At 37.7% G+C, this 21,034-nt stretch overlaps 1 protein-coding gene across 1 annotated transcript in view; it reads left to right on the top strand.

The window, feature by feature from the left end:
- Positions 1–570: 570 nt before the first annotated feature.
- Positions 571–21,034, top strand: part of LOC133662366 (sodium-coupled neutral amino acid transporter 4-like) — a 140,175-nt gene continuing 119,711 nt past the window's right edge. Inside the window, exon 1 of the mRNA XM_062066298.1 lies at positions 571–699. The gene's annotated coding sequence lies outside the window, so the exon portion shown is untranslated. The remainder of the gene's footprint in view (positions 700–21,034) is intronic.

Raw genomic sequence — 21,034 nt, forward strand, 5'->3', positions numbered from 1 at the left:
CATGTTATTATGAATGTTACTAGATACTACATATATACATACATCATGTATATACTACATGTTATTATGAATGTTATTACATTACATATATACTTACAGTGTGTATATAAAAGGTTTTAGAGCGCTTTATAGGCGGAATAGAGCGACTCTCATTCCCTCCATTGTTTGCTGACCCTTGCTAGTGTTTATTTACGATTTAGAATGCATAATGCATGTGTTCTTGTCTTACATAAGAATTGTGAATCATAGACAGAATTGCCCCAACAAAAAGGGGTGCAGTTTCCCCTTTGACTTTGTCAGGAATGTCTTGTCCAACGTGGCCAGAAGGAATGTAAACAAAACATTATTTATAGTCTGATGAAAATCAGACTATAAATAAGAAAAAAAAATGTAAGGTTATGAAAGAAAAATGAGCAATTAGGATCTTTGTACCTGTGTGTGTGTGTGTGTGTGTGTGTGTGTGTGTGTGTGTGTGTGTGTGTGTGTGTGTGTGTGTGTGTGAGGGGGGGGGGGGGCGGGGGGGATACTGGGACCCCCCCAGTATGTAACAAGAAGCCTCAGTCATGACGTCATCACATGCACATGGAAATTTCCACTCCGTCTCCTTGCCTGTTAAATGGGAAGGGTCCCCCATCTCCTGTTTCCACCAGTCCTCCTTCTCCTGCCGCCGCCGCCCGCACACTCGCATCTTTTAATCGGGTAAGACCTTTTAAATCCTACCTCTTCATCACGCTGTTCACCGGCAGCGTCTCCAAACATTCCCCTTTCACGCACGCACAACAAACACGCGTGTTTGCTGTTGCACGCCGTGGACTCGGGCGGAAGTGTTTGAAAGGGAATGTTTTCATGAATGCAACAGTCTCTCCCCGCAGGGTGTCGGCGCAACAACCATAATAATAATAACAACGCGGTTTATTGTGACTTTTGCATGAAAATGAATATTAGCGCGTATTTTTCTCCCGTTTTTGATGCCACGTCCTGCCTGGCTTTGCACGCCTGTGGAACAAAACAAAAGTCTGCGTCACATGGCGAGCCTCAAACTGCGTTTAATGTTGACGCTTCTTCATATATTCTCATGTCTTATTGCTATTAGTAATGTTGCTTGCGCAAATAAATCGCATCTTTTCGTTGTTTTGTGCGAAATAAAGGAGTTAATAGTGCAGTTATCACAAATTGCAATATTGAATGCGAATTACTGGGCAGCGTTCACTTTCCCTTCAACAACAACGACAATAACACTACTGATAATGGCAGACTTGCTGAGAGACAACAATTCTATTTTTGAGCCTGAGTATAAGGAGGATGACCTACAAGTTTTAGAAGCTGTATGTGAAACAGACACAGCTTTAGTCAAACACTAAGCATCATGTAGCAGTATTGCTAAGTACTAAACAAGATATAGAAATATAATAAAACAATCCCTTACTGTACAATGTCTGCTGTCACTTATCAGAAATTGCAACATTGATTGATTGATTGATTGATTATTGGGCAGTATTCACTTTCCCCTCAACAACAACACTACTGATAATGGCAGACTTGCTGAGAGACAACAAAGGATCCAGAAACTTCTATTTTTTGAGCCTGAGTATAAGGAGGATGACCTACAAGTTTTAGAAGCTGTGTGCTAAACAGACGCAACTTTAGTCAAACACTAAGCATCATGTAGAAGTATTGCTAAGTGCTAGACAAGATATAGAAATATAATAAAACAATCATGTAGAAGTATTGCTAAGTGCTAGACAAGATATAGAAATATAATAAAACAATCCCTTACTGTACAATGTCTGCTGTCACTTATCAGAAATTGCAACATTGATTGATTGATTATTGGGCAGTATTCACTTTCCCCTCAACAACAACACTACTGATAATGGCAGACTTGCTGAGAGACAACAAAGGATCCAGAAACTTCTATTTTTTGAGCCTGAGTATAAGGAGGGTGACCTACAAGTTTTAGAAGCTGTGTGCTAAACAGACGCAACTTTAGTCAAACACTAAGCATCATGTAGAAGTATTGCTAAGTGCTAGACAAGATATAGAAATATAATAAAACAATCACTTACTGTACAATGTCTGCTGTCACTTATCAGAAATTACAACATTGATTGATTATTGGGCAGTATTCACTTTCCCCTCAACAACAACACTACTGATAATGGCAGACTTGCTGAGAAACAACAAAGGATCCAGAAACTTCTATTTTTGAGCCTGAGTATAAGGAGGATGACCTACAAGTTTTAGAAGCTGTGTGCTAAACAGACGCAACTTTAGTCAAACACTAAGCATCACGTAGCAGTATTGCTACGTACTAAACAAGATGTACAACTATAATAAAACAATCACTTACTGTACAATGTCTGCTGTCACTTTTTAGAAATTGCAATATTGAATGCTAATTATTGGGCAGGGTTCACTTTCCCTTCAACAACAACAACAAGACTACTAATCATGGCAGACTTGATGAGAGACAACAAAGACTACTTTGGGACAAATGATGATCCAGAAACTTCTATTTTTGTGCCTAAGTATAAGGAGGATGACCTACAAGTTTTAGAAGCTGTGTGCTAAACAGACGCAGCTTTAGTCAAACACTAAGCATCATGTAGCAGTATTGCTAAGTACTGAACAAGATATAGAAATATAATAAAACAATCACTTACTGTACAATGTCTGCTCTCGCTTATCACAAATTGCAATATTGAATGCGAATTACTGGGCAGCGTTCACTTTCCCTTCAACAACAACAACAACACTACTGATAATGGCAGACTTGATGAGAGACAACAAAGGATCCAGAAACTTCTATTTTTTGAGCCTGAGTATAAGGAGGATGACCTACAAGTTCTAGAAGCTGTGTGCGAAACAGACGCAACGTTAGTCAAACACTAAGCATCATGTAGCATTATTGCTAAGTGCTAAACAAGATATAGAAATATAATAAAACAATCACTTACTGAAATTGCAATATTGAATGCTAATTATTGGGCAGGGTTCACTTTCCCAACAACAACAACAACACTACTGATAATGGCAGACTTGATGAGAGACAACAAAGACTACTTTGGGACAAATGATGATCCAGAAACTTCTATTTTTGTGCCTGAGTATAAGGAGGATGACCTACAAGTTTTAGAAGCTGTGTGCTAAACAGACGCAGCTTTAGTCAAACACTAAGCATCATGTAGCAGTATTGCTAAGTGCTAAACAAGATATACAAACATAATAAAACAATCACTTACTGTACAATGACTGCTGTCACTTATCACAAATTGCAATATTGAATGCGAATTACTGGGCAGCGTTCACTTTCCCTTCAACAACAACAACAACATCAACACTACTGATAATGGCAGACTTGATGAGAGACAACATAGGATCCAGAAACTTCTATTTTTTGAGCCTGAGTATAAGGAGGATGACCTACAAGTTTTAGAAGCTGTGTGCTAAACAGACGCAACTTTAGTCAAACACTAAGCATCATGTAGCAGTATTGCTAAGTACTAAACAAGATGTACAACTATAATAAAACAATCACTTACTGTACAATGTCTGTTGTCACTTATCAGAAATTGCAATATTGAATGCTAATTATTGGGCAAGGTTCACTTTCCCTTCAACAACAACAACAACACTACTGATAATGGCAGACTTGATGAGAGACAACAAAGACTACTTTGGGACAAATCATGATCCAGAAACTTCTATTTTTGTGCCTAAGTATAAGGAGGATGACCTACAAGTTTTAGAAGCTGTGTGCTAAACAGATGCAGCTTTAGGCAAACACTAAGCATCATGTAGCAGTATTGCTAAGTGCTAAACAAGATATAGAAATATAATAAAACAATCACTTACTGTACAATGTTTGCTCTCACTGGGATAAAGACTGATGGGAGGTTTATATCTTGCAGTTTACATCAACAATTCATTATAATCCTCACAAAGGGTTAAAATAAGTGGGGGTTTTTTGTGTCTTTCTCGCCATCTCCGGGTCAAAGTTGACCAACTTGTGGGTTTATGTCCACAACTTTCTACTATTTAGGTGAGAGGCATGATTTATCATCTAACTTTCACCACCTAATCCTGGCAGTCTTGATGAGAGACAACAAAGACTACTTTGGGACAAATTATGATCCAGAAACTTCTATTTTTGAACCTGAATATAAGGAGGATTATCTACAAGTTTTAGAAGCGGTGTGCTAAACAGACGCAGCTTTAGTCAAACACTAAGCATCATGTAGCAGCATTGCTAAATCCTGCCAAGTCGCATCTTTTTGATGTTTTGTGCAAAATAAAGGAGTTAATAGTATAGTTGTCACAAATTGCAATATTGAATGCAAATTATTGGACCTTTGGGGAAAGCGTTTGTACTTAAAAATGTATGTTTAGTTTAAAACAGGAGTTCTTAACATTTTTGACGTCAGCACCCAACTTTTCCACTTCAGAGGGGCCCGGGAGCCACTCAAATATTAACACTGAATTAGTCATCTTACTCTTTTGAATCGTATGCAATAATTATATCTAGCCTACTTACAGTTCAACAGGCTAAACCAGAGCTGTACCAGTACTAAAAATGTATTTCCATACTTTACTAAATAAAGGGGACCACAAAAAATGGCATTTCTGGCTTTATTTTAGCAAAATTATTAACCTTATTGCAATCGGAGAACAATTTTGACCTTAAATAAAATAGTGAACATACGAGACAACTTTTAGTAGTAAGTAAACAGACGACGACTCCTAATTTAGCTGTTGACGTATGCAGTAACATATTGTGCCATTTATACACCTATTATTTTGTCTACATTATTAAGGACAAGTGGTAGGAAATTAATTATTAATCTACTTGTTCATTTATTGTTAATATCTGCTTATTTTCTGTTTTAACATGTTCTATCTACACTTCAGTTAAAATGTAATAATCACTTATTCTTCTCTTCTTTGATACTTTACATTAGTTTTGGATGATACCACAAATTTAGGTATCGATCCGAAACCAAGTAGTTAGGGATCATACATTGGTCATATTCAAAGTCCTCATGTGTCCAGGGACGTATTTCCTGAGTTTATAAACATAACATACATTTTTTTTAAAAAGGAAAAAATATTTCGTGATGATAAAAAATATCGATGTAATTATAGTCGTATCGACTAGATACGCTCTTGTACTTGGTATCATTACAGTGGATGTCAGGTGTAGATCCACCCATGGCGTTTGTTTACATTGTGACGCCGGTGAGCTATTGTATCCTCCTACGGTGTGTAGTGAAGCAGGTTTAGCTATTCCTCGTCCTCCAGTGATAACGATACTTGTAAGAAACCTACTTTATTTGTCGCTATGGAGGCGAGGATTAATGATTTAGAAGTAGCTAAAACATTGCGGATGCCATGTCTTAAAGCACCTCCTCCTGAGGTTATAACTTCACCTTTATCTTTACTTTTTAAGCCAAAATGCGTCCATTCTCCCTTTTCTGTCTACACACCGTGTCTGCTTGTAAGTACTCTGTGCGTGCGCGCTGCCCAACATGCTCCTCTGCTCGTGAAACCAGAAATGTCACGACCTGACGACGACGAGCCGTCATGCCTGTTGAAAAAAAAGGGCGGGGACCGGTACTTTTTAGAGGCGGTGTAGTACCGAATATGATTCACCTGTACTAGTACCGGTATACCTTACAACCCTACAATGTACCACTAAAACACATTTTGGAGACAGTGCGGCTCCACGCAAAACACTGCAAACCGCACTAATGAACATGTTGTTCGATTGAGGCGGACTATTTCAGACGGTATACAAACGGTCTGGCAGATGTCAAAAAGCACGACCTGAAGTGTGAAAAAGCACTGCAAGTTTTCGGAATGGTTACGTTTACAAACCTTGACCTACATTTTCCATATTGTTCCATTGTGTGGCCTCTCCCCACTTTTCTGCAACATGTTTATTCTGGTCTTAAGCCAGTACGAAGCAACACACCCTGGCCACACACACACACACACACACACACACACACACACACACACACACACACACACACACACACACACACACACACACACACACACACACACGTATACGCGGGGAGTGGGACTGCTCTTGACCGGACACAAAGACGAGGTTGAGCTGAAAGAATGCAGAGGAAGGACATCTTGGACATATTTGAGTGGCATGTTCAGCCTGTCGTTGACTCTCCCTTGCTGCTATAAATACTTGTCCTGCCTAATTTTTACATATACATATACATGTATACTAGGGACGTCAAAAATAGGGACTTAAAGGCCTACTGAAATGATTTTTTTTAATTTAAACGGGGATAGCAGATCCATTCTATGTGTCATACTTGTTCATTTTGCGATATTGCCATATTTTTGCTGAAAGGATTTAGTATAGAACAACATCGATAAAGTTTGCAACTTTTGGTCTCTGATATAAAAAAAAAACCTTGCCCCTACCGGAAGTAGCGTGACGTTGTCAGTTGTTCACTCCCTCATATTTTCCTATTGTTTTCAATGCAGCTAGAGCTATTCGGAGCGAGAAAGCGACGATTACCCCATTAATTTGAGCGAGGATGAAATATTCGTGGATGAGGAACGTTAGAGTGACGGACTAGAATGCAGTGAAATACATATTTTTTTTCGCTCTGACCGTAACTTAGGTACAAGCTGGCTCATTGGATTCCACACTCTCTCCTTTTTCTATTGTGGATCACGGATTTGTATTTTAAACCACCTCGGATACTATATCCTCTTGAAAATGAGAGTCGAGAACGCGAAATGGACATTCACAGTGCCTTTTATCTCCACGACAATACATCGACGAAGCTCTTTAGCATGAGCTAACGTGACAGCATCTGTCTCAAATGCAGATGGAAACAAAATAAATAAATCCCTGACTGGAAGGATAGACAGAAGATCAACAATACTATTAAACCATGGACATGTAACTACACGGTTAATAGATCTCAGCCTGGCAAAGCTTAACAATGCTGTTGCTAACGACGCTAAGGCTAACTTAGCAACCGGACCTCACAGAGCTATGATAAAAACATTAGCGCTCCTCCTACGCCAGCCAGCCCTCATCTGCTCATCAACAACCGTGCTCACCTGCGTTGCAGCGATCGACGGCGCGACGAAGGACTTCATCCGATCATCCGTGCGGTGGGCGGCTAGCATCGGCTAGGCGTCTGCTATCCAAGTAAGTAGTCCTTTTTGTGTTGCTACAGCCAGCTTAATACACCGATCCCACCTACAACGTTCTTCTTTGCAGCCTCCATTGTTCATTAAACAAATTGCAAAAGATTCACCAACACAGATGTCCAGAATACTGTGGAATTATGAAATGAAAACAGAGCTTTTTTGTATTGGATTCAATGGGGAAGGCATACCTCTGTTCCCCTGGCTACGTCACGCGCATACGTCATCCTCCAAAGGCTTTTTCAACCGGAAGTTTAGCGGGAAATTTAAAATTGCACTTTATAAGTTAACCCGGCCGTATTGGCATGTGTTGCAATGTTAAGATTTCATCATTGATATATAAACTATCAGACTGCGTGGTCGGTAGTAGTGGCTTTCAGTAGGCCTTTAACTCTTGTGATTAATCACAAATATATTGTATTCATCAAGTATGTAGGCGGATGAATCCCTCTTTATTTGTGTGTTGTTATACAATCAGTGACCAGGTGAATGCTTACCTCAGTGTAGGGTTGTACGTATACTATACCCGTACTAAAAAAAAAGTACCGCGGTACTAATGAATTATATGATTAGAGATGTCCGATAATGGCTTTTTTACCGATATCCGATATTCCGATAGTGTCCAACTCTTAATTACCGATATCGATATCAACCGATACCGATATATACAGTCGTGGAATTAACATATTATTATGCCTAATTTTGTTGTGATGCCCTGCTGGATGCATTAAACAATGTAACAAGGTTTTCCAAAATAAATCAACTCAAGTTATGGAAAAAAATGCCAACATGGCACTGCCATATTTATTATTGAAGTCACAAAGTGCATTTTTTTTTTTTTAATATGCCTCAAAACAATAACAGTGCAATACTTTTTCATAACATGGTCACTACTGCCTAGTTCCTCTTCTTATATTCTTATTTTACTGTTATATTTTTATTCTCATTATTGCTTTTTATTTTTATTCTTATTGTATTAGTTTTTTATTCTGTTTCCATTTATACCCCCATTATTTACTTTTTACTTTTTAAATTCGATCTTAACTCTGTACACTGCTGCTGGAATTGTAATTTTCCTGAGGGAACTCTCCTGAAGGAATCAATAAAGTACTATTTATCTATCTATCCAAAAAGCAGATTGGAATTTAGGACATGCTCTCCCTGAGAGAGACTATGAGGAGGTTGAGGTGGGGGGGTAGGGGTTAGCGGGGATGTTTATATTGTAGCGTCCCGGAAGAGTTAGTACTACAAGGGATTCTGGGTATTTGTTCTGTTGTGTTTATGTTGTGTTACGGTGCGGATGTTCTCCCGAAATGTGTTTGTCATTCTTGTTTGGTGTGGGTTCACAGTGTGGCGCATATTTGTAACAGTGTTAAAGTTGTTTATACGGCCACCCTCAGTGTGACCTGTATGGCTGTTGAACAAGTATGCCTTGCATCAATTCGTAATGAGTAAAGCCGGTAGATATTACGTGACTGGGATGGCATGCACGTAAAGGAAGTGCCTTAAAGGTTTATTGTCTCTCTGTACCTCTCCCTACGTCCGTGTACACAGCGGCGATTTAAAACGTCAAACATTTTACTTTTAGAAACCGATACTGATAATAATGAAACCGATACCGATAATTTCCGATATTACATTTTAAAGCATTTATCGGCCGATATTATCGGCAGCCCGATATTATCGGACATCCCTAATTATGATGCCTTTAAAGTAGCAGTAGAGTATAAAAACAAGTTGACTTCATATGAATCATATTCGGTACTATACTGCCCTTTAAAAATGAAAGATATAGGTGAAGTTATAACACTGAAAGAGTGCCTTCAGAAAGAGGTGCTTTAAGCCATGTCTGTGTCCAGTGTTTTAGCTACTTCTAAATCACTAATCCTTGTCTCCATGGCGACAAATAAATTAAGTTTCTTACAAGTATTATTATCACTGCAGGACGAGGAATAGCTAAACATGCTTCACTACACACCAGAGGAGGATACAATAGCTCACCTGGCGTCACGATGTAAACAAATGCCATGGGTGGATCTACACCTGACATCCACTGTAATGATACCAAGTACAAGAGCGTATCTAGTCGATACTACTATGATTACATCGATATTTTTTAGCATCACAAAATCTATTTTCTCTTTTTAAAAAAAAAATCATATTATGTTTATAAACTCAGGAAATACGATGAGGACTTTGAATATGACCAATGTATGATCCTGTAACTACTTGGTATCGGATTGATACCTAAATGTGTGGTATCATCCAAAACGAATGTAAAGTATCAAAGAAGAGAAGAATAAGTGATTATTACATTTGAACAGAAGTGTAGATAGAACATGTTAAAACAGAAAGTACTGTATTTTTCGGACTATAAGTCGCATTTTGGTCATAGTTTGGCCGGGGGTGCGACTTATACTCAGGAGCGACTTATGTGTGAAATTATTAACACATTAGCGTAAAATATCAAATAATATTATTTATCTCATTCACGTAAGAGACTAGACGTATAAGATTTCATGGGATTTAGCGATTATGAGTGACAGATTGTTTGGTAAACGTATAGCATGTTCTATATGTTATAGTTATTTGAATGACTCTTACCATAATATGTTCCGTTAACATACCAGGCACCTTCTCAGTTGGTTATTTATGCCTCATATAACGTACACTTATTCAGCCTGTTGTTCACTATTCTTTATTTATTTTAAATTGCCTTTCTTGGTGTTGGGTTTTATCAAAGAAATTTCCCCCAAAAAAATGCGACTTATACTCCTTATACTTCCTTCTTTATTATGCATTTTCGGCCGGTGCGACTTATACTCCGGAGCGACTTATACTCCGAAAAATACGGTAATCCTCCTTTTTCATTGTCCCATTTACTCTCTGTAAAGCACCAGTTCCATTGGCAGCAAAACAGGCCCAGAGCATAATACTACCACCACCACGCTTGACGGTAGGCCTGGTGATCCTGGGATTAAAGGCCTCACCTTTTCTCCTCCAAACCAATGTTCCCTCTAAGGTTCCCTCAGGACTTTGGGAATTCTATTCTAGCCTTCATTCTAGCCTGATTTAGCCATTCCTTTACCACTTTTGAGGCGTGTTTGGGGTCATTGTCCTGTTGGAACACCCAACTGCGCCCAAGACCCAACCTCCGGGCTGATGATTTTAGGTTGATTTTAGGAGTTAAACCTCCTTTTTCATTGTCACATTTACTCTCTGTAAAGCACCAGTTCCATTGGCAGCAAAACAGGCCCAAAGCATAATACTACCACCACTATGCTTGACGGTAGGCAAGGTGTTCCTGGGATTAAAGGCCTGACTTCTTCTCCTCCAAACCAACGTTCCCTCTAAGGTGCGCGCCTGTGCAATTGCGCACTGCTCAAGCGTCCTCTGCGCACGGCAAATCTATGCCGCGCACAAAATCAAATTAAAAAATAAGCGCATAACAATTTTCGACACACGGACACGACAGAGAAAACCGTTTTCGTCGTCATTGTTCAAATATTGTAACGTCTGTCTAGACGCTTTGAGGACATGAATTCCATCCATCACTTAACTGAGCAAAACTCTTTATTGTCGGCCATAGACAACATCACCAAAACATTAGTAAAAAAAAATGATATCTAGCAAAAGTGGTCATTTTCTGCAGTACAAACCAGACCAAAAGCAACTTTGTTATATCAACAGCAGCCGCTCGCTCTTTCTCACTTGCGCCAACCCATGCACATATGGCACTTAGCCGGCGATGCGTTTACAGACACACAAAAAGTCGGACAACTCCAACACCACACATAAAGTGTCATTCCAGGTCGTTACACTATGATTTATGTGTGCGTATTCTAGTGTCATTTATTAGGAATCTTCATTTATAAATATTAATCATGACAAAATTGGTGCAGTTCAGCTAAATGTGTTGCTTTTCTGACATAGGACTTGTTTCTTCAGCATTGTCCACACGTTTAAGTCAGGACTTTGGGAAGGCCATTCTAAAAGCTTCATTCTAGCCTGATTTAGCCATTCCTTTACCACTTTTGAGGCGTGTTTGGGGTCATTGTCCTGTTGGAACACCCAACTGCGCCCAAGACCCAACCTCCGGGCTGATGATTTTAGGTTGATTTTAGGAGTTAAACCTCCTTTTTCATTGTCCCATTTACTCTCTGTAAAGCACCAGTTCCATTGGCAGCAAAACAGGCCCAAAGCATAATACTACCACCACCATGCTTGACGGTAGGTATGGTATTCCTGAGGATTAAAGGCCTCACCTTTTCTCCTCCAATACTGGGTATTGCGGCCAAACAGCTCCATTTTTGTTTCATCTGACATCACATGGACAAAGATAAGACCTTTTGGAGGAAAGTTTTGTGTTTATATATATACTGTATCTATATCTATCTATATATATATATATAGATATCAGTGTTTCCCATAAACTGCCAAGATACCTGTGGTGGTGGGGGCGTGGCTATGGGCGTGGTCACCATGACATCATCGAGTAATTTGCATAATTTGCTACAATGATATGGTTTTCTCTAAAAAGGCTCAAAAAATGTATACTTACTAATTAATAATAACAGTTTTGTTTTAAACGTCCATGCATCCATTTTAAAATATAATTACAACACTTTATGTACATATTTATATACAGATTTGAACAATAAGTTATTCACTGAAATATATTTATTAATTGTGGTTCTTACAAAAAATACACTACCGTTCAAAAGTTTGGGGTCACATTAAAATGTCGTTATTTTTCAATGAAGATAATTTTAAACTAGTCTTAACTTTAAAGAAGTACACTCTATACATTGCTAATGTGGTAAATGACTATTGTAGCTGCAAATGTCTGGTTTTTGGTGCATTTTCTACATTGGTGTAAAAAGGCCCATTTCCAGCAACTATCACTCCAGTGTTCTAATGGTACAATGTGTTTGCTCATTGGCTCAGAAGGCTAATTGATGATTAGAAAACCCTTGTGCAATCATGTTCACACATCTGAAAACAGTTTAGCTCGTTACAGAAGCTACAAAACTGACCTTCCTTTGAGCAGATTGAGTTTCTGGAGCGTCACATTTGTGGGGTCAATTAAACGCTCAAAATGGCCAGAAAAAGAGAACTTTCATCTGAAACTCGACAGTCTATTCTTGTTCTTAGAAATGAAGGCTATTCCACAAAATTGTTTGGGTGACCCCAAACTTTTGAACGGTAGTGTATATCTTATACGGGGCGGTATAGCTCGGTTGGTAGAGCGGCCGTGCCAGCAACTTGAGGGTTCCAGGTTCGATCCCCGCTTCCGCCATCCTAGTCACTGCCGTTGTGTCCTTGGGCAAGACACTTTACCCACCTGCTCCCAGTGCCACCCACACTGGTTTAAATGTAACTTAGATATTGGGTTTCACTATGTAAAGCGCTTTGAGTCTCTAGAGAAAAGCGCTATATAAATATAATTCACTTCACTTCACTTATAAAAATATAAAAGCTAAAATGTCTCTCATAAGCTCTGCCCCTTTAATTAGTGCATACTAAATCATTTAACTTTAGCCTACTACCACAACCATATTATTTACCAGCAACATAAAGTGAAACAGAGGCAGAGGTGTCCTGCCACAGTCAGTAACAAATAAGCAGAAAACAGTAGTGGTGGTAGATAGACACAAAGCGTGGCGGCCTTAATTCTTTTGTGTGGGAAACACTGGATGTAGATTACCCCCCCCCCCCCCCGAGTCAAAATAACTGCCCAGGCCTGCTTTAAGCTGTATGTCGCTGGCATAAATAGTAAACTGCTCCTCGGAAACACAGACTTGAAGGCTGTCGTGGCGCTGGAAGGGGAAATTTGTTTTCCTCTTTTCGCCCGCCGCACACTGGTCATAGGTCAGGGGTCAGCCACGGGGGGGCCCGCCGTCTCATTTAGATCTTGTAAACACGGGAGGGACGCTCGCCCACGCAGCTGCTCGGGACTCTGGGATCACTTTGCAAAAAATGTTTTCCAGCTTGATGCTGAGAAGTCCGCACTCGTTTAAACACACGTTTTTTTAATAGAGTTTCTCCAAAACCTCCGTGGACTTTTTTAATAATAAAAAGCTGTTCATGACTAAAGATGACAACTTCTGTTTGCAAACTGCTGCTTTTTAAACCTTTTGATGAAGTTACAAACAAAAAGCTCACTTCCTCATTGGGCCGGGCGATACGGCTGAGAACTGGATTTTATTCCAATCGATAATTATTCATATTTTTAATCACCCGTGGAGAAAAATATATGAAATGTAAACATTTTTATTACAAATGTAACTTGTGCGCCTGAATGCAGCTGAGATAGGCTCCAGCACACCCCGCGACCCCAAAAGGGACAAGCTGTAAAAAAATGGATGGATGGATGTAACTTTCCTCTGACTATAATCCACTCAGCTATCAAGGCAGAAAGGAAACGTCAACACAAGCATGGAAAATACTCACACAATGTCAACAAAATATTACACTTTATTCTCTTAATTCCACAGCCATACACCTTAGAGTCATAAATATAACTTGGAATGTGACACTTGTTAACTGCTAGCGTGCTAACTTTAGCATGCTAGCACGCTGCTAACTTTTTTTGGGGCAAGTTTTACACTTTGCTACCTGTTAGCATGTTTCACATACCAAGTTATGTGACTGTAAGTTGTATGGCTGCGGAATTAGAGAAAAAAGTGTAAAATTTGCACACACAAAAAGTTAGCATTTTAATGTTAGCATGCTCGTACGCTAACATTAAAGTGCTAACTTTTTTGTGTGCAGATTTGACACTTTTTTCTGTAATTCCGCAGTCATACAACTTTGAATGTGACACTTGTTAACTGTTAGCCTGCTAACTTTAGCACGCTAACATTAAAGTGCTAACTTTTTTTGTGTGCAAATTTTACACTTTGCTACCTGTTAGCATGTTTCACATACCAAGTTATGTGACTGTAAGTTGTATGGCTGCGGAATTAGAGAAAAAAGTGTAAAATTTGCACACAATAAAAGTTAGCATTTCAATGTTAGCATGCTCGTACGCTAACATTAAAGTGCTAACTTTTTTGTGTGCAGATTTGACACTTTTTCTGTAATCCCGCAGTCGTACAACTTTGAATGTGACACTTGTTAACTGTTAGCCTGTTAACTTTAGCATGCTAGCACGCTAACATTAAAGTGCTAACTTTTTGTGTGTGCAAATTTTACACTTTGCTACCTGTTAGCATGTTTCACATACCAAGTTATGTGACTGTAAGTTGTATGGCTGCGGAATTAGAGAAAAAAGTGTAAAATTTGCACACAAAAAAAGTTAGCATTTTAATGTTAGCATGCTCGTACGCTAACATTAAAGTGCTAACTTTTTTGTGTGCAGATTTGACACTTTTTTCTGTAATTCCGCAGTCATACAACTTTGAATGTGACACTTGTTAACTGTTAGCCTGCTAACTTTAGCATGCTAGCATGCTAACATTAAAGTGCTAACTTTTTTTGTGTGCAAATTTTACACTTTGCTACCTGTTACCATGTTTCACATACCAAGTTATGTGACTGTAAGTTGTATGGCTGCGGAATTAGAGAAAAAAGTGTAAAATTTGCACACAAAAAAAGTTTGCATTTTAATGTTAGCATGCTCGTACGCTAACATTAAAGTGCTAACTTTTTTGTGTGCAGATTTGACATTTTTTTCTGTAATTCCGCAGTCGTACAACTTTGAATGTGACACTTGTTAACTGTTAGCCTGCTAACTTTAGCATGATAGCACGCTAACATTAAAGTGCTAACTTTTTTTGTGTGCAAATTTTACACTTTGCTACCTGTTAGCATGTTTCACATACCAAGTTATATGACTGTAAGTTGTATGGCTGCGGAATTAGAGAAAAAAGTGTAAAATTTGCACACAAAAAAAGTTAGCATTTTAATGTTAGCATGCTCGTACGCTAACATTAAAGTGCTAACTTTTTTGTGTGCAGATTTGACACTTTTTTCTGTAATTCCGCAGTCATACAACTTTGAATGTGACACTTGCTAACTGTTAGCATGCTAACTTTAGCATGCTAGCACGCTAACATTAAAGTGCTAACTTTTTGTGTGTGCAAATTTTACACTTTGCTACCTGTTAGCATGTTTCACATACCAAGTTATGTGACTGTAAGTTGTATGGCTGCGGAATTAGAGAAAAAAGTGTAAAATTTGCACACAAAAAAAGTTTGCATTTTAATGTTAGCATGCTCGTATGCTAACATTAAAGTGCTAACTTTTTTGTGTGCAGATTTGACACTTTTTTCTGTAATTCCGCAGTCATACAACTTTGAATGTGACACTTGCTAACTTTAGCATGCTAGCACGCTAACATTAAAGAGCTAACTTTTTTTGTGTGCAAATTTTACACTTTGCTACCTGTTAGCATGTTTCACGTACCAAGTTATGTGACTGTAAGTTGTATGGCTGCGGAATTAGAGAAAAAAGTGTAAAATTTGCACACAAAAAAAGTTAGCACTTTAATGTTAGCGTGCGAGTATCCGTCCATCCATTTCTACCGCTTCTAGCTTTTTGAGCTAATTTTGCAACAGTGTACCCTAGAGTCATATAACTTGGTATGTGACACTTGTTAACTGTTAGCATGCTAACTTTAGCATGCTAGCACGCTAACATTAAAGTGCTAACTTTTTTTGTGTGCAAATTTTACACTTTGCTAACTGTGAGCATGTTTCACATACCAAGTTATGTGACTGTAAATTGTATGGCTGCAGGATTAGAGAAAAAAAGTGTAAAATTTGCACGCAAAAAAAGTTAGCACTTTAATGTTAGCGTGCGAGTATCCGTCCATCCATTTTCTACCGCTTCTAGCTTTTTGAGCTAATTTTGCAACAGTGTACCCTAGAGTCATATAACTTGGTATGTGACACTTGTTAACTGTTAGCATGCTAACTTTAGCATGCTAGCACGCTAACATTAAAGTGCTAACTTTTTTTGTGTGCAAATTTTACACTTTGCTAACTGTGAGCATGTTTCACATACCAAGTAATGTGACTGTAAGTTGTATGGCTGCGGAATTAGAGAAAAAACTGTAAAATTTGCACACCAAAAAAGTTAGCACTTTAATGTTAGCATGCGAGTATCCATCCATCCATTTTCTACTGCTTCTAGCTTTTTGAGCTAATTTTGCAACAGTGTACCCTAGAGTCATATAACTTGGTATGTGACACTTGTTAACTGTTAGCGTGCTAACTTTAGCATGATAACATGCTAGCATTAAAGTGCTAATTTTTTGGGGCAAATTTTACACTTTGTTAACTGTGAGCATGTTTCACATACCAAGTTATGTGACTGTAAGTTGTATGGCTGCGGAATTAGAGAAAAAAGTGTAAAATTTGCACACACAAAAAGTTAGCACTTTAATGTTAGCGTGCGAGTCTCCGTTCATCCATTTTCTACCGCTTCTAGCTTATTTTTTTTTGCAACAGTGTACCCTAGAGTCATATAACTTGGTATGTGACACTTGCTAACTGTTAGAGTGCTTACCTTAGCATGCTAGCACGCTAACATTAAAGTGCTAACTTTTTCTTCCCCGATTTGACACTTTTTTCTCTAACGCCGCCGCCAAACAACTTAGTCATATAACTTGGTATGTGAAACATACTAACTGTTAGCATGTTTACGTTAGCATGCTAGCATTAAAGTGCTACCTTTTTCAGGTAATTTTGCAACAGTTGACCCTGGAGTCGCATAACTTGGTATATGACACTTCTTAACTGCTAGCATGTTATTGTTAGCATGCTAGCACACTAACATTAACGTGCTGACTTTTTAGGTAACTTTAGGTATTTTTCTCTAGTTAGACAGCCATACATCTTACAGTCATATAACTTGGTATGTGACACATGCTAACTGTTAGCATGCTAACTTTAGCATGCTCGCAGGGTAACATTAAAGTGCTAACTTTTTTTTGCAGATTTGACACTTTTTTCTCTAATTCCGCCGCCATACAACTTAGTCATATAACTTGGTATGTGAAACATGCTAACTGTTAGCATGTTTACATTAGCATGCTAGCATTAAAGTGCTACCTTTTTTAGCTAATTTTGCAACAGTTGACCCTGGAGTCACATAACTTGGTATGTGACACTTGTTAACTGCTAGCATGTTATTGTTAGCATGCTAGCATACTAACATTAACGTGATAACTTTTTAGCTAACTTTAGGTTTTTTTCTCTAGTTAGACAGCCATACATCTTACAGTCATATAACTTGGTATGTGACACATGCTAACTGTGAGCATGCTAACTTCAGCATGCTCGCAGGCTAACATTAAAGTGCTAAATTTTTTTTGCGGATTTGACACTTTTTTTCTGTAATTCCGCAGCCATACAGCTTACAGTCATATAACTTGGTATGTGAAACATGCTAACTGTTAGCATGTTTACGTTAGCATGCTAGCATTAAAGTGCTAGCTTTTTGAGCTAATTTTGCAACAGTTTACCCTAGAGTCACATAACTTGGTATGTGACACTTGTTAACTGCTAGCATGTTAATGTTAGCATACTAACATTAACATGCTAACTTTTTAGCTAACTTTCTTTTTTCCTCTAGTTAGACAGCCATACATCTTACTGTCATATAACTTGGTATGTGACACTTGTTAACTGCTAGCATGTTAATGTTAGCATGCTAGCATACTAACATTTACATGCTAACTTTTTAGCTAACTTTACGTTTTTTTTCTCTAGTTAAACAGCCATGCATCTTACAGTCGTATAACTTGGTATGTGACACTTGTTAACTGCTAGCATGTTAATGTTAGCATGCTAGCATACTAACATTTACATGCTAACTTTTTAGCTAACTTTACGGGTTTTTTCTCTAGTTAGACAGCCATACATCTTACAGTTGTATAACTTGGTATGTGACACTTGTTAACTGCTAACATGTTAATTTTAGCATGCTAGCATACTAACATTAACGTGCTAACTTTTTAGCTAACTTTACGTTTTTTTTCTCTAGTTAGACAGCCATATATCTTACAGTCGTATAACTTGGTATGTGACACTTGTTAACTGCTAGCATGTTAATGTTGGCATGCTAGCATACTAACATTAACATGCTAACTTTTTAGCTAACTTCACCTTTTTTTTTCTCTAGTTAAACAGCCATACATCTTACAGTCATATAACTTGGTATGTGACACTTGTTAACTGCTAGCATGTTAATGTTGGCATGCTAGCATACTAACATTAACATGCTAACTTTTTAGCTAACTTTACGTTTTTTTTCTCTAGTTAGACAGCCATACATCTTACAGTCGTATAACTTGGTATGTGACACTTGTTAACTGCTAGCATGTTAATGTTAGCATGCTAGCATACTAACATTAACATGCTAACTTTTTAGCTAACTGTACGTTTTTTTTCTCTAGTTAAACAGCCATACATCTTACAGTCATATAACTTGGTATGTGACACTCGTTAACTGCTAGCATGTTAATGTTAGCATGCTAGCATACTAACATTTACATGCTAACTTTTTAGCTAACTTTACATTTTTTTTCTCTAGTTAGACAGCCATACATCTTACAGTCGTATAACTTGGTATGTGACACTTGTTAACTGCTAACATGTTAATTTTAGCATGCTAGCATACTAACATTAACGTGCTAACTTTTTAGCTAACTTTACGTTTTTTTTCTCTAGTTAGACAGCCATATATCTTACAGTCGTATAACTTAGTATGTGACACTTGTTAACTGCTAGCATGTTAATGTTGGCATGCTAGCATACTAACATTAACATGCTAACTTTTTAGCTAACTTTACGTTTTTTCTCTCTAGTTAAACAGCCATACATCTTACAGTCATATAACTTGGTATGTGACACTTGTTAACTGCTAGCATGTTAATGTTAGCATGCTAGCATACTAACATTAACATGCTAACTTTTTAGCTAACTTTACGTTTTTTTTCTCTAGTTAGACAGCCATACATCTTACAGTCGTATAACTTGGTATGTGACACTTGTTAACTGCTAGCATGTTAATGTTGGCATGCTAGCATACTAACATTAACATGCTAACTTTTTAGCTAACTTTACGTTTTTTTTCTATAGTTAAACAGCCATACTTTTTACAGTCATATAACTTGGTATGTGACACTTGTTAACTGCTAGCATGTTAATGTAAGCATGCTAGCATACTAACATTAACATGCCAACTTTTTTAGCTAACTTTACGTTTTTTTTCTCTAGTTAGACAGCCATACATCTTACAGTCGTATAACTTGGTATGTGACACTTGTTAACTGCTAGCATGTTAATGTTAGCATGCTAGCATACTAACATTTACATGCTAACTTTTTTAGCTAACTTTACGTTTTTTTTCTCTAGTTAGACAGCCATACATCTTACAGTCGTATAACTTGGTATGTGACACTTGTTAACTGCTAGCATGTTAATGTTGGCATGCTAGCATACTAATATTAACATGCTATCTTTTTAGCTAACGTTACGTTTTTTTTCTCTAGTTAGACAGCCATACATCTTACAGTCGTATAACTTGGTATGTGACACTTGTTAACTGCTAGCATGTTAATGTTAGCATACTAACATACTAACATTAACATGCTAACTTTTTAGCTAACTTTACGTTTTTTTTTCTCTAGTTAGACAGCCATACATCTTACAGTCGTATAACTTGGTATGTGACACTTGTTAACTGCTAGCATGTTAATGTTGGCATGCTAGCATACTAACATTAACATGCTAACTTTTTAGCTAACTTTACATGTTTTTTCTCTAGTTAGACAGCCATACATCTTACAGTCGTATAACTTAGTATGTGACACTTGTTAACTGCTAGCATGTTAATGTTGGCATGCTAGCATACTAACATTAACATGCTAACTTTTTAGCTAACTTTACGTTTTTTTTCTCTAGTTAAACAGCCATACATCTTACAGTCATATAACTTGGTATGTGACACTTGTTAACTGCTAGCATGTTAATGTTAGCATGCTAGCATACTAACATTTACATGCTAAATTTTTAGCTAACTTTACGGTGTTTTTCTCTAGTTAGACAGCCATACATCTTACAGTCGTATAACTTGGTATGTGACACTTGTTAACTGCTAACATGTTAATTTTAGCATGCTAGCATACTAGCATTAACGTGCTAACTTTTTAGCTAACTTTACATTTTTTTTCTCTAGTTAGACAGCCATACATCTTACAGTCGTATAACTTGGTATGTGACACTTGTTAACTGCTAACATGTTAATTTTAGCATGCTAGCATACTAACATTAACGTGCTAACTTTTTAGCTAACTTTACATTTTTTTTCTCTAGTTAGACAGCCATACATCTTACAGTCGTATAACTTGGTATGTGACACTTGTTAACTGCTAACATGTTAATTGTAGCATACTAACATTAACGTGCTAACTTTTTAGCTAACTTTACTTTTTTTTTTCTCTAGTTAGACAGCCATACATCTTACACTCGTATAACTTGGTATGTGACACTTGTTAACTGCTAGCATGTTAATGTTGGCATGCTAGCATACTAACATTAACATGCTAACTTTACGTTTTTTTTCTCTAGTTAGACAGCCATACATCTTACAGTCGTATAACTTGGTATGTGACACTTGTTAACTGCTAGCATGTTAATGTTAGCATAGTAACATTAACATGCTAACTTTTTAGCTAACTTTAGTTTTTTGTCTCTAATTAAACAGCCATACACCTTACAGTCGTATAACTTGGTATGTGACACATGCTAACTGTGTGAAAGCAGGCCCATCAAAATTTCCTCGGTACTTGAGGCAGTTTGTATCTGTTGTTCTTCTAGATTATATGCAACGTTTA

The sequence above is a fragment of the Entelurus aequoreus genome, linkage group LG12 (assembly GCF_033978785.1).
Source record: "Entelurus aequoreus isolate RoL-2023_Sb linkage group LG12, RoL_Eaeq_v1.1, whole genome shotgun sequence".
In the NCBI taxonomy this organism is placed as follows: Eukaryota; Metazoa; Chordata; class Actinopteri; order Syngnathiformes; family Syngnathidae; genus Entelurus; species Entelurus aequoreus.